Below are 17,338 nucleotides of genomic sequence, written 5' to 3' on the forward strand. Positions count from 1 at the left end.
TCAGTTTATTACATTATTTTCTACTATAAAAATCCTACCCTAATGGTCTATTAGTAACTTACCATCTAATATCCATTACATGCAAAACTGGTTCATGTCTGGGAATTCTACCCAGGCCTGCCTAATATATGTCCCAGATTCCTTATTTTATCCTTTTGACTGTTTAGAGGAACCACAGCATTATCCACACCCTCTCACCCAACTGTTCCACTTTTATGAAGGTATCTTAGAATACTTTTTCTATTTTATTCTTTAATTGGAAAGACCATACTGATTTCCATTTCTAATAATGATAGCCTAGGCTATTTGACCCAAATTTCCCATTAAAAACTTTAAACATGCTGGATAAAAGAGTTTTTAAATCCTTAAAAGCATCAAAGAACTGGGAAGATATAGCAAGGAATCAACAGGACAAAATCCAAGAGTAAAAATTTCTGCTCCCATCTCTGATGAAGTAACAGAATTTTCCTTGCATCCTAAAAACTAAAAGTTGGGAAAAATATATGAAACACTTGGTTTTCAAACATTAGATAATAATCAGTATAGAAGTGTAATCCCTGAAAGAAGAAAAATAAACAAGTGCCCCAGCTCACTGGCAAGGTAGGGGGTGGTGGTGAGGGGAACACGTGCAATGAGGGAGAATCCAAATGGATGGGCTGTCTTGGTGAGTGAAGAGACAGTTCAGAGTTGGACAGGCCTAGGCAGCTACAGTACATGAAGCAGATTATCAGAGAAGAGGTACGCACACAGAGATACAGTGCTCTGGAAATTTGCAGAGGTACCCTCAAGTCCTTGATTAAGTATTTATATACACATGTGAGATCGAAAACCATGAAGATCAGGAACAAAACCACCAAAGAGCAGGATGCCTGGGTGGCTCAGCCTGTTAGGTATCTGACTTTTGATCTCAGCTCAGGCCATGATCTCAGGGTTGTAAGTTTAAGCCCTGCGTTGGGCTGTGCGCTGGGTGTGGAGCCTACTAAAAACAAAAACAAAAAACCCACCATAGAGAAATAGGTGGAACAGTCTTCAAAGGAATAAGTTTGTGTTTTTATCAGCCAGAGTAGAAAGACTTCCTCAGACATAAGCAGAAAATGAAAGTACTGTAGAATAAGGTAGAATCATAAGATGAGTACTTCCTGGGGCACTTGAGTGGCTCAGTCAGTAAGTGTCTGACTCTTGATTTTGGCTCAAGTCATGATCTCACGATTCGTGAGTTCAAGCCCTGCACTGGGCTGTGGAGAGCCTGTTTGGGACTGTCTCTCTCCCTTTTTCTCTGACCTTCCCCTGCTCTTTCTCTCTGAATAAATAAACTTCAGAAGAAGAAGAAGAAGAAGAAGAAGAAGAAGAAGAAGAAGAAGAAGAAGAAGAAAAAGAAGAGTATTGCCTCACTAATGGTACCAAATTAGTTGTACATGAGAGACTGCTCTAATGAAAGTTTAAAGGAAGCCTTACAAAAATAATCCTTGAAAGGATCCCACAGATTCAGTTAGCTACATCCAAGAACAAAACCAAATTTAAAGGAATATATATATATATATATATATATATATATACATACACTATATATATATATATATATATATATATATAAAATCAACAATGTAAAATCTGTAATGTCTAACATCTAATAAAATATTATAAATCATGGTTGGCTTGTGAGCTCCACTGAAGAGCCTGAGGTTGGGCCACTGCTGCCTGCCGTCAGTTCCTGGTCCTGGCTCCTCAGTGGTGGGCAACGTTTAGTCGGCCCATGGAGATCGCACCGGCACTGCTGAGCCCTGGTTCCCTGAGGTGGCAGCATGCCTGGCCCTCTGCCTGGCTCCACATAAGATCAGATTATTGCAAGAATATGGGACAAAGCCAACAAGCTAGGTGTCATGAAGCTTTCTTGCATATCTAGGTACCAGGTTTGACCTGAAGAGATGGCTGCTGTATATTTTGCAGCTGGTTTGATATCACATTTCAGCTCCAACTTTGCATCCTAAGAACACTTAAACATTTCTGCAGGTCTATTTTATAGAACTTGAAAGACCTTAAAACTTTCTGGTTGCCATAAGTGTATCTTTCTTTTCTACTCATCAGTAAACATCTGTGACCTACTGTGATAGATTTTCCAAACAAAAAGTTTAGCAGTTTAGCAAAGTAGGCCCTCCGTGGCACTCAACAAAAGGAGTTTCCCCGAGCACAATCCTGTAAGAAGTAGGTGTGTGTTTGTGCAAGTGTGTATTTTAAATTATTATTTAATATTGTGAAAAAATTTTTGATATCAGGGATTCTGGCTGTGAACTTGATGCACAATAATTGTGGTCAAAAATATTTGCTGGTCTACAGAAAATCACTAATGTTTTGTGACCATATAAGTTGTAACGGTGGGTTGTTCTATGTGTAGGTATTATTGTTAAATAGAGGGACTGTTTCCAGGCACAGAATATGAATCATAAGTTAGGATGGATATTAGATACGATTATAATCACATAGCAAAGGTCTGTGGTCCTAATTCTACAAATGCATGGTCAGGAAATTAGGACAAACTGGAGATGGACCATTTAACACATGGACTCTGCCTAGTTGTATTGAAAAATACTTTGCCTCCATGCCTTAAAATACCCATGTGGAATCTGTGCTCCTCTCATTCACACAAAGAGCTCCCTGAACACTGAACCTCTAAAAACAAAAGGTCTCAGGGCACTTGGGTGGCTCAGTCGGTTAAGCATCTGACTTCGGCTCAGGTCATGATCTCATGGCTCATGGTGAGTTCGAGACCCATGTGTGCTGACAGCTCAGAGCCTGGAGCCTGTTTCAGATTCCGTGTCCTCCCCTCTCTCTGCCCATCCCTTGCTTGCACTCTCTCTCTTTCCGTCTCAAAAACAAATAATAAACATTAAAAATTTTTCAAAATAAAAAAAAGGAAGAAACAGTCTCCCTTAGGTCTGGGCCAACCACTCCCACCCACCACCCTCCCCTCGTCCTGCACTGCTGCTTGGGAGAAGCCAGTTCACCTCTGTATCTGTCATTAAAAACAGAATTTGGATTTTCTGGTCAAGTTTCCCCAAATTCTTTTTAAGAGGTGCCATGTTCAACTGCTTGAGCTTTGTTTTAGCAAACCCCTGCCCAAACTTGCTTGCAGACTATTCTTCACCTTGTTTCCAAGGTTGAGGAAAAGAAAGCAGTCTCTGTTTTGAGGAGGTGGAAGTATACATTTTTTATTTGTTCAGGACCACATTTTGTAAAATGTGGTCGCTTTGTCCTTTATTATTGTTTCTGGAAAATAAGTTTTATTAAAATTGTTTGTCTGAATATAGAAAGTTTTATTAATTAGGGCTTATTTTGAAAAATTCTGAGTTCAATTCAGATGTATGCCAGTACCATTCAAAGTAAGGTAATACTCAGAGACAGCTGTTCTGACCATATGGTTTAGAGAAATTTCTGGACTATTCATATTCTAAGATTCCTTATTAATGAATGTCTAACTTAAATCTAACCAAAAACTGCACCATTATTCTTTGTACATTTTCATTATATAATGTTAATAAGCTTACTTTCAAACAAATAAAATACTTAAGCTATTTGTTTACCTTGCCTTCTTAAAAAAAATATTATAAATGATGCAATGAAGCAGGAAAATATGGCCCACAACCAAGAGAAAAATTAATCAATGGAAACGGACACAGAAATGACAGATTATGAAAATAAATAGATAAAAAACGTTAATGATATACTTTATATGTCCAAGAAGAAAGTGTGAGCATGACAAGTAGAGAAATAGAAGAGATAAAAAAGACCCAATTTGAAATTCCAGAGATGAAAAATATATGAAGTTTAATTATGACAAAGTAGAAACTGCAAAAGAAAAGATTAGCAAACTTAAAGATACAGAAATAGAAAATATCTAAAATGAAACACTGAGAGAAAAACACACTTAAAAAAATGAACAAACCCTCAGTTTGCTGTGAGACAATATCAAGAAGGCTAATTAATACACATAGAACTGGAATTCCAGGAGTAGAGAGGCAAGGAGAAACAAAATATGTTTGAATAAATAACCATTTTTTTTTCAAATTTAATGAAAATATAAAGCATAAGAAACATGGAAAAAAACATACCAAGATACATTATCATCAAATTAACGAAAATCCGTGATAAACAGAAAACAACAAAAGCATTCAGGGTAAAAAGCCATATTATGTACACAGGACCAAAGATAATAATGACATCACACTTCTTATAAGAAATAATCCAATCCAGAAAACACAGGCATATCTTTAAGGTAACTTTAATAAGAAAAAAATGTCAACCTCGAATTCTATACATGTCAAAAACACCTTCAAAAACCAAGGACATGGGAATGCAAGCTGGTGCAGCCACTCTGGAAAACAGCATGGAGGTTCCTGAAAAAACTAAAAATAGAACTACCCTACCACCCAGCAATTGCACCACTAGGCATTTATCCACAGGATACAGGTGTGCTGTTTCGAAGGGACACATGCACCCCCATGTTTATAGCAGCACTATCAATAATAGCCAACGTATGGAAAGAGCCCAAATGTCCATCGATGGATGAGTGGATAAAGAAAATGTGGTGTGTATATATATATATATATATACATATATATATATATATATATACATACATACACAGTGGAGTATTACCAATCAAAAAGAATGAAATCCTGCCATTTGCAATTACGTGGATGGAACTGGAGGGTATTATGCTAAGTGAAATTAGTCGGAGAAAGACAAAAATCATATGACTTCACTCATATGAGGGCTTTAAGAGACAAAACAGATGAACATAAGGGAGGGGAAACAAAAATCATATAAAAACAGGGAGGGGGACAAAACAGAAGAGACTCATGAATACGGAGAACAAATGGAGGGTTACTGGAGTAGTTGTGGGAGGGGGGATGGGCTAAATGGGTAAGAGGCACTAAGGAATCTACTCCTGAAATCATTGTTGCACTATATGCTAACTAATTTGGATGTAAATTTAAAACAATAAAAAAATAAAAAATAAATTTAAATAAATTAAAAAAAAAAAAACACAGACAAAAGTTAAGGGCTTCTGCAGACAGACAAAAGCTGAGAGAATACACTGAAGCAGACCATTACTATAAGAAGTGTTAAAGGAAGTCATTCCGGAAAAAACGTGATAACAGAAATTTGAATCTATACAAAGAAATTAAGAGTACCAAAAATGGGAATAGTTTGGTGCTTCCTTAAATAATTAAACATAGAATTACCATACAATTCAGCAATTTCATTCGTAGGTACACAACTCAAAGAACTGAAAACAAATAAACAACTACCTGTATACCTGTGACCATAAAAGCACTGAGAATAGCCAAAAAGTGGAAATAGCCCAAATGTCCATAAACATATGAATGGATAAATAAACTGTGATATATCCATACAATGAAATACTATTCAGCCATAAAAAGGAGTGAAAGACTGATACATGCTGCATGGATGACCCTTCAAAACATTATGCTAAGTGAATAAAACCAGACAAAAGGTCACATTTTGTTTGTTTTTTTTTTTATTTTTTTATTTGTTAACGTTTATTTATTTTTGAGACAGAGAGAGACAGAGCATGAACGGGGGAGGGTCAGAGAGAGGGAGACACAGAATCTGAAACAGGCTCCAGGCTCTGAGCCGTCAGCCCAGAGCCCGATGCGGGGCTCGAACTCACGGACCGCGAGATCGTGACCTGAGCCGAAGTCGGCCGCTTAACTGACTGAGCCACCCAGGTGCCCCAAAAGGTCACATTTTGAATGATTCTATTAATACAAAGCATCCAGAATAGATATACCCATAGAGACTCAACTCAGATTGGTGGTTTCCAGATAGGCAAAATGGGGAGAACTGCTTAACGAGAAAGGGGTTTTACACTGGAATGACAGAGATGTTTTGGAACTATATAAAGATGGGGGTTTCACCACATTGTTGAATGTACTATTACCACTGAACTGTTCACTTTAAAATGGTCAATTTCAGGGGCACCTGGGTGGCTCGGTCGGTTAAGCATTCGACTTCGGCTCAGGTCATGATCTTTTACCTCCATGGGTTCAAGCCCTGCATTGGGCTCTGTGCTGACAGCTCAGAATCTGGAGCCTGCTTTGGAATCTGTGTCTCCCTCTCTCTCTCTCTGTCTCTCCCCCACTGATGCTCTGCCTCCCTCTCAAAAATAGACATTAAAATAAATAAATTAATTAATTAATTTTAAAAAATGGTCAATTTTATCTTACGTGAACTGCATCTCAATAAACTGCTTAAAATTTTTTTGGGGCATGAGAGGATCCTGATGGAGATGGTAGAATAGGAGGATCCTGAGCTCCCCTCTCACTGACACACCAAAGCTACTCTACATACAAAGCAACTGTCTGAGAACAATCTGAAGATTAGTAGAACAGTTCTTCCATACCTGGAGATATAAAGAAAAAGCCACATCAATGAAAGTTGGAGGGGAAGAGACACAGACTGGTCAGGACTCACACCCTCAGCATAGTGACCCACAGTAGGGAGGATGTCACAGGCATGGAGGTCCTCCCTGAGGAGCAAGGGGTTTAAACACCACATTGGGCGCTGCCTGCCCTGGGGACCAGCACCAGGAAGACAAGCCCCCAGTGCAGAGCCCAAAGCTAGGCATGAACTCAACGGCCCTGAGATCAAGACCTGAGCTGAGATCAAGAATCAGATGCTTAGGAGCACCTGGGTGGCTCAGTCAGTTGAGCATCTGACTCTTGATTTTGGCTTAGGTCATGATCCCAGTATTGTGGGATGGAGCCCTGTGTCAGGCTCTGTTTTGAGCAAGGAGTCTGCTTAGGATTCCCTCTCTCTGCTCCTGCCCCCAACCTTGCACTCATGCTCTCTCAAATAAAGAGAGAGAGAGAGTCAGACACTTAACTGACTGAGCCACCCAAGCACCCCAGGGCTGCAGTTTAAAAAAAACCTGGGCCATATATGAAGATTTATTGGCTAATTTTAGGGCAGGTGATGGAAGGATGGAATCTATAGGAACTTTCTCTAGGAACGGAAATGCTGGTAAATGTCATTATTCTTGCCCTCCTTCAATCTAGCTAGCCCAACTCCGGTGGGCACCTGTTCTGACACTCTCCACCTACCTTGCAAGCACGTTCAACCAACCTCAACATTCCCCTGTGGACATGCCCCACCCAACCCACCTGCCATAGCAGGTGCCCCCTCCAAAGCAGCTCCTGCCAGGGATGGGACTGGCTCCACCTACCAATTACTCACAACAGTTGTGGCTGGGCCCTGCATGCAGCTACACCTGGGGCTAGCCTCAACCACCAGCATACCCACAGCGGCCACAGCCAGGCCTTTAAGCCAGTTGTGCCAGGCACCAGTCCTGCATACCATGCACCCATAGCAGTAATGGGCCAGCTACAACAGAAGGGCACATACAGCCTATACAAAAGACATCCCTGGAGCACCTGGTTCCGGTGACCAGAGAGGAATGTGTTTCTGGGCCCCAAAGGATGCCCTCTACATAAGGCCACTGCATCAAGACCAGGAGGCACAGCAGGTCTACACAATACAGAGAAACAAACACGGAGAACCAGGTAAAACGAGGAGACAGAAGAATATGTTCTAAATGAAAGAACAAGACAAAACCTCAGCAAAACAACTAAATGAAATGGAAATAAGCACTCCACATGATAAAAAGTTCAAAGTAATGGTCATTAAGATGCTCACTGAACTTGGGAGAATAAACACAGTGATAATTTATAGAAAATATTAAAAAAACAATCAAAGATGAAGAATACAATAACTGAAATGAAAACTAGAGGGAATCAACAGCAGATAAGAACATGCAGAATGTATCAACAATCTGATAGAGGGTAGCAGAAATCATCCTAGCTGAACAAAAAGAAAAAAGAAAAATGAGGATAGTTTTAAAAAACATTACAAAGAAAAAGAAAAATGAGGATAGTTTAAGGAACCTCTGGGTAACATTGAGTATACTAACATTCACATTATAGTGGTCTCAGAAAAATAGAGAAAGAAGCAGAAAACTTAAAGACTTCCCTCACCTGAGGAAGGAAACAAACATCCAAGTCCAGGAAGCAAAGAGCACCCCAAGCAAAATGAATCCAAAGAAGTCCACATCAAGACACATAATAATTTAAACAGAGAATTAAGCAGAATCTTAAAAGCAGTAAGAAAAAACCAACTAGTTAGTTACATAAAAGGGACCACTCATAAGACTATTAGCTGACTTTTCAAGCAATAACTTGGTAGGCCAGAAGAGAGTGACATGATATGGATATTCAAAGTGCTAAAAGGAAAAAAAACTACAACCAAGAATACTCCATCTAGCAAGATTATCATTCAGAATTGAAAAATAAAGAATTTCACAAAAAAAGTAGTTCATCACCATTAAACCAACCTTTCAAAGAAATGTTATAGGACCTTCTTTAAGGGGAAAAGAAAAGGCCATAACTGGAAGGAAATTATGAAAGAAAAAAATCTTATTGCTAAAAGCAAACATAGTAAAGGTAGTGGATCAATCACTTATAAACCTAATATGAAGGTTAAAACACTAAAGCAGTAAAATCAACTATATCTAAAATAGTTAAGGGATACACAAAATAAAAAGATATAAAATGTGACATCAAATACATAAAACAGGGAGGCAAGTAAAAACGTAGTGCTTTTAGAATGTGTTTGAACTTAAGTGATTATTAACTTAAAATAAACTGCTATATACATAGGATATTATATATGAATCTTAAGGTAACCACAAACCAAACCCTAGAATAGACACAGAAAATATAGAGAAAGGAATCCAAACCTAACACTAAAGAAAAACATCAAATCACAAAGGAAGAAAGCAAGAGATGAAGAAAGGAATGAAGAACTACCAAAATATATTGAGGAATGCCTAAATATATAAAGCAATTATTAAAAGATCTTAAAGGAGAAATAAGGACCAATACAATAATAAAGGGGACTCCAATACCCCACTTTCAACAATGGAGAGATAATACAAACAGAGGATCAATGAGGAAACACTGGACTTGAATTACACTTTAGTCCAAATGGACCTAACAGACATACACAGAACATTCCATCCAACAGTAGCAGAATATACATCCTTTTCAAGTGCACTTGGAATATTCTCCAGAATGGATCAAATATTAGGTCACAAAACAAGTCTTAACAAATTTAAGAAGACTGAAATCATATCAAGTATCTTTTCCAATCACAATGATATGAAACTAGAAATCAGTAACAAGAGGGAAACCGTAAAATTCCCAAATATGTGGAAACTAAACAACACACTACTGAACAACCAATGCAGCAAAGAAAATGTCAAAAGAAAACTTTAAAAATATCTTGAGACCAATGCAAAAAGAAACACAACATATCAAAACTTATGGGATACTGTAAAAACAGTTCTAAGAAGTTTAGAGCAATAAATGCCTACATAAAGAAAAATGAATATCTCAACCTAAGTTTACACCTCAAGAAACTAGAAAAAGAACAAACCAAGCCCAATAGTAGAAGGAAGGAAATAACAAGATTTGAGCAGAAATAAATTAAATAGAGGATGAAAAACAATAAAAATATCAACAAAACTGAGCTTTTTACGAATCTAAACAAAATGGACAAACTTTTACCTAGACTGACTAAGACAAAAGGAGAAAAGATTCAAGTAAATAAAATCTGAAACTTAAGAGGAGACATTACACAAGAATAAAAGGCATGGTACAAGAAATACAGTCAATGATATTGTAACAGCATTGTATGGTGACAGATAGTAGCTACACTTACAGTAAGCACAGCATAATGTATAGAGATGTTGAGTCACTATGATGTATACCTGAATCCAATGTAACACTGTGTGTCAACTACAGTCAAAAACATTTTCTTCAGTGATTTTGATCAGCTTTATTGGAAAATATTATGGAAGTTTTGGCAACTGTATATTATTTGATAAAAATATTATTAACATGGAGTGCCTCGGTGGCTCAGTTGGTTGGGTGCCCAACTCTTGACTTCAGCTAGGGTCCTAAGGTCGTGGGATCAAGCCCCATATCAGGCTCTGCACTGAGTGTGGAGACTGCTTGAGATTCTCTCTTTCTCCCTGCCTCTGCCCCTCTCCCCAACTCATGCTAGCTTTCTCGCCCTCTCTCTTTAAAATTAAAAAAAAAAATTAGGGGTGCCTGGATGGCTCAGTTGGTTAAGCATCCACCTTTGGTTCAGGTCATGATATCACAGTTCGTGAGTTCAAGCCCCACATGTGCTCTGTGCTGACAGCTCAGAGCCTGGAGCCTGTTTCAGATTCTGTCTCTTTCTCTCTCTCAAAAATAAACATTAAAAAAATTTTCTTTCAATTTTTTAATGTTACTAACAGATAATGAACTGGGTAATAGGACAAAAGGATCATTGATCCAATAACATTTAATTACCATTTTTTTACTGTCAAAAAAAGAAAAAGAAAGGAAAGACATTACAACCAATACCACAGAAATACAAAAGATCCTAAAAGGCTATTATAAACAATTATACACCTACAAATTGAATAGCATAGAAGAAATGGATAAATTCCTAGAAATATACAAATTATCATGACTGAACCTGAACAGAACAATAATGAGTAAGACACAGAATCCGTAACTATCAACCTCCCAACAAAGAAAAGTTCAAGACCATTCAGTTTCACTGTTGAATTCTACCAAACATTTGAAAAGAAAATAATGTGAAATCTTCTCAAACTCTTCCAAAAAATTTCAAGAGGATGGAATACTTTTAGGAGGCCAATATTATCCTGTTGAAAGCCAGACAAAAACACTACTAGAGAAGAAAATCCCAGGCCAATATCCCTGATGAACAGAGATGCAAAAATCTTCAACAAAATACCAGCAAACAAAATTCAACAGAACATTAAAAGGATCATATGCCATTACCATGTGGGATTTATTCCTGGAATGCAAGGATGTTTCAACATATGCAAATCAATAAATGTGATACACCACTGCTGAGAGCTTACCTAAGCTACTCCATGGCACTGCTGCCTTGGCCTCCATTTTGTTGAACCAATGCATCTGCAATATCCTTAAACTGACACTAGCCCCCTCAGGTGAGTGCATGTCCTTGACAGTAGTGCACAGAGTAACAGTAAATGTAAGTTCCTGATATGATCTCCCCAGTAGCCCTTGTGACCAACAGTATCCCCTGCCTCCCAGCACCAGTGTGCTTTATGTGCTCCTTGGATAATACCTCCATGGGCTTATGAAAATTCTGCTCCTTTGGTTTGAATTGGTTGATCTGGCCCTAGCCTAGGCACCCCAAAGCATTCCACCTACAGACCCAGATCCTGCCTCTCTGTCTACAGTCTGTCCTTGACCTTGCCATGTGGCCCCTTAAAGAGGGATGTACACTTGACTGTGCTCCACTTAACAAATTTAACAAAGTTATAACAAGTACATAAACAGAACAAAGTAATCACATGATCGCCTCAACAACTACATTAAAAACATTTAACAGAATTCAGCATCCTTTCATAATAAAAACTCTCAACAAATTAGATATAAAAGAAATGTACTTCAAAACAATAAAAACCATATATGACAAGCCCACAGCTAACATCATTACTTAGCAGTGAAAATCTGAAAGCTTTTCTTCTAAAATTGGAATAAGACAAGGATGTTGCCTCTTGCCACTCCTATTCAACACTGCACTGGAAGTCCTAGCCAGAGCAGTTAGGCAAGAAAAAGAAATAAAAGACATCCAAATTGGAAAGGAAGAAGTAAAATTGTCTCTGTTTGCAGATGACATGATCTCTTACATACAAAATGTCAAGAACTCCATAAAAAACTTTTAGAATAAACAAATTCAGTAAAGCTACAGGATACAAAACCAACCTACAAAAAATCAGCTGTGTTTCTAAATACAAACAACAAACTATATGAAAAGAAGTTTAAAAAACAACCTAATTGACAATAGCATCAAAAATAATAAAATAGTTAGGGGCACCTGGGTGGCTCATTTGGTTAAGCATCTGACTTTGGTTCAAGTCATGATCTATTTGTGAGTTCGAGCCCCATGCTGGACTCTGCTATCAGCCTAAAGCCTGCTTCAGATCCTTTGTCTCCCAATCTCTCTCTCAAAATTAAAAGAAATATTAAAAAAAGAAATTGCTATTAAAATAATAATAATAATAAAGGAATAAATTTACCCAAGGAGATGAAAGATCTGTGCACCAAAAACTTCAAAACATTGATTAAATAAACTGAAGACACACATAAATGGAAAGATATCCTGTGTTCATGGATTGGAAGAATTAAGGTTGTTCAAATGTCCATACTACCCAAAACAAACTACAGGTCCAATCCCTATCAAAATTCCAATGGCATTTTTTTTTTTTTTTTTTTTTTTAGAGAGAGAGCACAAGCTGGGAAGAGGGGCAGAAGGAGAGAGAGAGAGAGAGAGAGAGAGAGAGAGAGAATCTTAAGCAGACTCTGTGCTCAGTGCAGAGCCTAATGCAGAGCTCGATCCCATGACCTTGGGATCATGACCTGAGTCAAAATCCAGAGTTTTGGATACTAAACCGACTAAGCCACCCAGGCGCCCTTCCAATGGCATTTTTTTTTTTTTGAGAAAAATGGAAACACAAAAGTCCTTCAACAGCAACAGCAATCTCAAGCAAGAACAAAAATGGATGCATCACATTTCTTGATTTCATATTATGTCACAAAGCTATAGTAGGCAAAATAATATGGTATGGTAAGCAAAATAACGCTTATTGCAATTGCTATAGTATGGTATAGTAAGCAAAATAATATGGAATAAAAACAGACATATAAGGGGGGCCTGAGTGGCTCAGCTGGTTAAGCAACCGACTTCAGCTCAGGTCATGATCTCGCAGTTTGTGAGTTCGAGCCCCGCATCGAGCTCTGTGCTGACAGCTCAGAGCCTGGAGCCTACTTCAGATTCTATGTCTCCCCCTCTCTCTGCCCCTCCCCTGCTCACGCTCTGTGTGTCTCTGTCTCTCAATAATAAATAAACGTTAAAAAAAAAAAAAGACATATAGAAAAAAAAACCAGAATTGAGAATCCAGAAATAAACTTAACCATACATAGTCAACTAATCTTTGACAAAGGAAACAGTGGAGAAAAGATAATCTCTTCAATATAGGGTGATGGCAAAACGAGATATCCACATTAAAAAAAAAAAAAAAGAAATTGGATCCTTATACTATACACAAAAGTCAACTCAAAATGGATTAAAGACTTAAATGTATGACCTAAAACTCTAAGCTCCCAGAAGAAAACACAAGGGAAAATGTTTGAGATTAGTTTTGGCAATGAATTTTGCATATGACACTGGAAGCACAGGCAATAAAACAAAGATAAACAAGTGAGACTACATCAAACTAAAAAGCTTCTGCACAACAAAGGAAACCAACAAAATAAAAAAGCAACCTAAATAATGGAATTAAATATTTGCAAAACCTGTATCTAATAAGGGGTTAACATCCAAAATATGTAAGAACTCATACAACACAACAGCAATAACATAACAACATAAAATAACATAACAACATAAAATAACATAACAACATAACATAACATAACCTGATTTAAAAATGGGCAAAGGACCTAAACAGACATTTTTCCAAAGCAGGCATACAAATAGCTACCAGGTGTATGAAAAAGTACTCAACCTCACTAATCATCATGGAAATGCAAATAAAACCACAGACATCACCTCATACCTGTTAGAATGGCTACTATAAAAAAGTCAAAGAGGGGCGCCTGGGTGGCTCCGTCGGTTAAGCGTCCGACTTTGGCTCAGGTCATGATCTCACGGTTCGTGAGTTCGAGCCCCACATTGGGCTCTGTGCTGACAGCTCAGAGCCTGGAGCCTGCTTCGGATTCTGTGTCTCCCTCTCTCTCTGCTCCTCCCCCGCTCATGCTCTGTCTCTCTCTCTCTCCTTAAAAAAAAAAAAAAAAAAAAAAAAAAAAAAAAAAGTCAAAGATAACAAGTATTGGCAAGGATGTGGAGAAAAGGGAATCCTTATATATACTATTGGAGGAAACGTACAGCCACTATGAATAACGACATGGAGAGTTACCATATGATCAGCAATCTCACTTCTGGGAATATATGCAAAGGAAAGAAAACAACGATCCCAAAGAGATACTGGCACTGTAGCACTATTCCCAATAGCCAAGATATGGAAACAACTTAAATATGTGTCATTGGATAAAAAAAGAAAATGTGATTACACACACATGACTTTTGATTAAAGGTGACAAAAAAAGAGAGAGAAAAATAGAGACCTGACAGAAATCAACTGAACCAAGTGATCAAAATTAACAATACCAGCAATGAGATGTATTCATAAAACATGCCTCCTGAGATGATGTCCTGAGAAGCATGTGATGCTACTTCTGTGATATTCTATGATATTCTTGCTAAAATGTATAAACTGAATTTAAACATGAGCAAGTTAGACAAACCAAATTGAATGACACTATAGAGTAACCTGCTAGTACTCTTCAAAAAACATCAATATTAGGGGCTCTGGGTGGTTCAGTCAGCTAAGCATCTGACTTCAGCTCAGGTCATGATCTCATGGTTCATGAGTTCAAGCCCCACGTTGGGTTCTGTGATGACAGCTCAGAGTCTGGAGCCTGCCTCAGATTCTGTGTCACGCTCATTCTCTGCCCCTACCCCACTCACACTCTGTGTGTCTCTCTCTCAAAAATAAACATCAAAAATATTTTTTTAAAAAACATCAATGTTAAGAAGAAAAACTGAGGAACTGTCCCAGATTAAATGAGATTAAGGAAATATGAAAACTAAACGTAATGTGAGGTTCTGGATGGGATCCTGGACCAAAAAAGACATTAATGGGGGGGGGGCGGTAATCAGGAGGCAATGAATAAAATCTGTAGGTTAAATAACATTACATAATCAGATTACCCATTCTTTTCAAGTATACATGGAACACTTTACAAGATGGATCACATATCAGGCCACAAAACAATTCTCAATGAATTTAGGATTAAAATTTTATAATTTATGTTCTCTGAGAATAAAATTATATTACAAATTAGTAACAAAAATAAATCTGGAAAATCAACAAATATTTGGAGGCTACAAACACTCTTCTAAATAACCCATGGATCAAAGAGGAAATTATAAGATAAATCAGAAAATATTTTGAGTTGAATAAAAATGAAAGTACTAGACACCAAAATTTGTGAGATGCAGCTATCATAATGTTTACAGGGAAAATTGTAACTTTAAATGTTTACATAAAAAATTTTAAAGGGTTTAAAATCAATATTCTAAGTTTCCACCTTAAGAAGCTAAAATAAAAGAACCCAAATTAAGTAGAAAGAAAATAACAGAGTGGGAATCAATAAAATAGAAAATAAACAACTGCAATAATCGGTGAAATCAAAACATGGTTCTTTAGAAATATCAGTAAAACTGGTAATCATTTAAACTAAGATCAAGAAAGAAATACAGTAGAATTGGATTACCAATATTAAGAATGATAAAGAAGCTACCACCACAGATCCTAAAGACATTAAAATTTTTGTAATGTTATTAATAAGTTTATGCCAGTAAATTCTACATTGTAAATGAAACTGGAAAATATCTTAAATAAAACAAATTACAAAAAATTACACAAGAGGAAATAATACACTTTTCATAAGTAAACATCTTTCCACAAAGAAAGGCCCAGGTGCAGATAGCTTCACTGGTAAACTATAGCAAACATTTAAGGAAGAAATTACAAAGTATTGCATAAATGCTTTCAGAAGAGAAAAAGAGGAGGCAACACTACACAGCTTATCTTCATGAACAGAGAATTATCCTGATTAGAAAACCTAACAGAGATAGTATCAAAGACAAAGAAAGAAAACTACAGAGCAGTATGAACATAGATACAAAGCACTACCAACTGAACACATCAATAAATAAAAAGGAATACATAAGGAACAAGTTAGTTAGTCTGAGTAATGAAGGATAAATTGAAATTCAAAGTCAATCAATGAAATAACAGTAAGTTACTACTTCACACCTACTAGAATGGGTATAATCAGAAAGACAGATGTAATAACAAGAGTTGGCAAGGATGGAGTCATTGGAACTCTCATACACTACTGATCAGGATATAAGACAATTGGTCACTTTGGAAAATTGGCAGTTCCTCAAAAGGTTCAACACAGAGTTACCATATGACCTTGCAAATGCACTCTTAGGTATATATCCAAGAGAAATGAAAACATGTCCACACAAAAACTTATACACAAACATTCAGAGCAGCACTGTTTATAACAGCCAAAAAGTGCAAACAACTCAAAAGTCCATCACCATTCAAGGGATTATCCAGCAATAAAAAGGAATTAAGTATTAATACGTGCCGCAACACACATTACGAACTTTGAATATTGAAATATTATGAACCTTGAGGACATTATTCTCAGTGAAAGAAGTCAGTCACAAAGGACCACATATTATAGGACTTCATTTATATGAAATGTATGATTCCATTTACATGAAATGTCCAGGATAGGCAAAATTTTAAAGACAGGAAGTATAGTAGTGGTTAACTACTGCTGGAAGAACAAGGGGACTGAATGGTGATGAATAAGAAGTGTGGGGTTTTGAGGTAATAAAAATATACAAAAATTAATTGTGATGATAGTTTCACAACTCTGTGAATATACTAAAAGCCACTGAACTGCACACGTTAAATGTGTAAGTTACATATCTCAGTCAGTTAATCAACTGGGGGCTCAGTCAGTTAATCAACCAACTCTTGATTGTGGCTCAGGTCATGATCTCACAGTTCGTGAGATCCAGCCCCACACTGGACTCTGTCCTGACAGCGCAGAGCCTGCTTGGGATTCTCTCTTTCTGCCCTTCTCTCTCCCTCTCTATCTCAGAATAAAGAAATAAATTTTTTAAAAATGATACGGGAATGTAATTAACAACTTTATGCTAATAAATTCTACAACTCAGATGAAACAGAAGTTCATTGAAAGAACTTGCAATTCCTTGAAAGATGCAAACTACTAAATTTTAATCAAGAAGAAATAGATAACCAAGAATAGCTCTATATTTAATATAGAAATTAAATTCTTGGTATAAAATTCCCACAAAATAAACTCAAGTTCCAGATGGCTTCACTAGTGAATTCTACCAAATATTTAAGGAAGAAAGAAATAATAACAATCCTATTCAAACACTTCCAGAAAATTGAAGAGAAAGAAATGCTTCCAAACTCATTCTAAAAGGCCACAAATACACTGATAAGAAAACCAAAGACTTGTCAAACAAGGAAAAC

At 37.0% G+C, this 17,338-nt stretch overlaps 1 protein-coding gene across 4 annotated transcripts in view; it reads right to left on the reverse strand.

The window, feature by feature from the left end:
• The window catches only part of TMEM116 (transmembrane protein 116), a 162,400-nt gene that overhangs the window by 93,009 nt on the left and 52,053 nt on the right, over positions 1-17,338 (reverse strand). The window lies entirely within an intron of this gene.

The sequence above is a fragment of the Panthera tigris genome, chromosome D3 (genome assembly GCF_018350195.1).
Source record: "Panthera tigris isolate Pti1 chromosome D3, P.tigris_Pti1_mat1.1, whole genome shotgun sequence".
Lineage (NCBI taxonomy): Eukaryota > Metazoa > Chordata > Mammalia > Carnivora > Felidae > Panthera > Panthera tigris.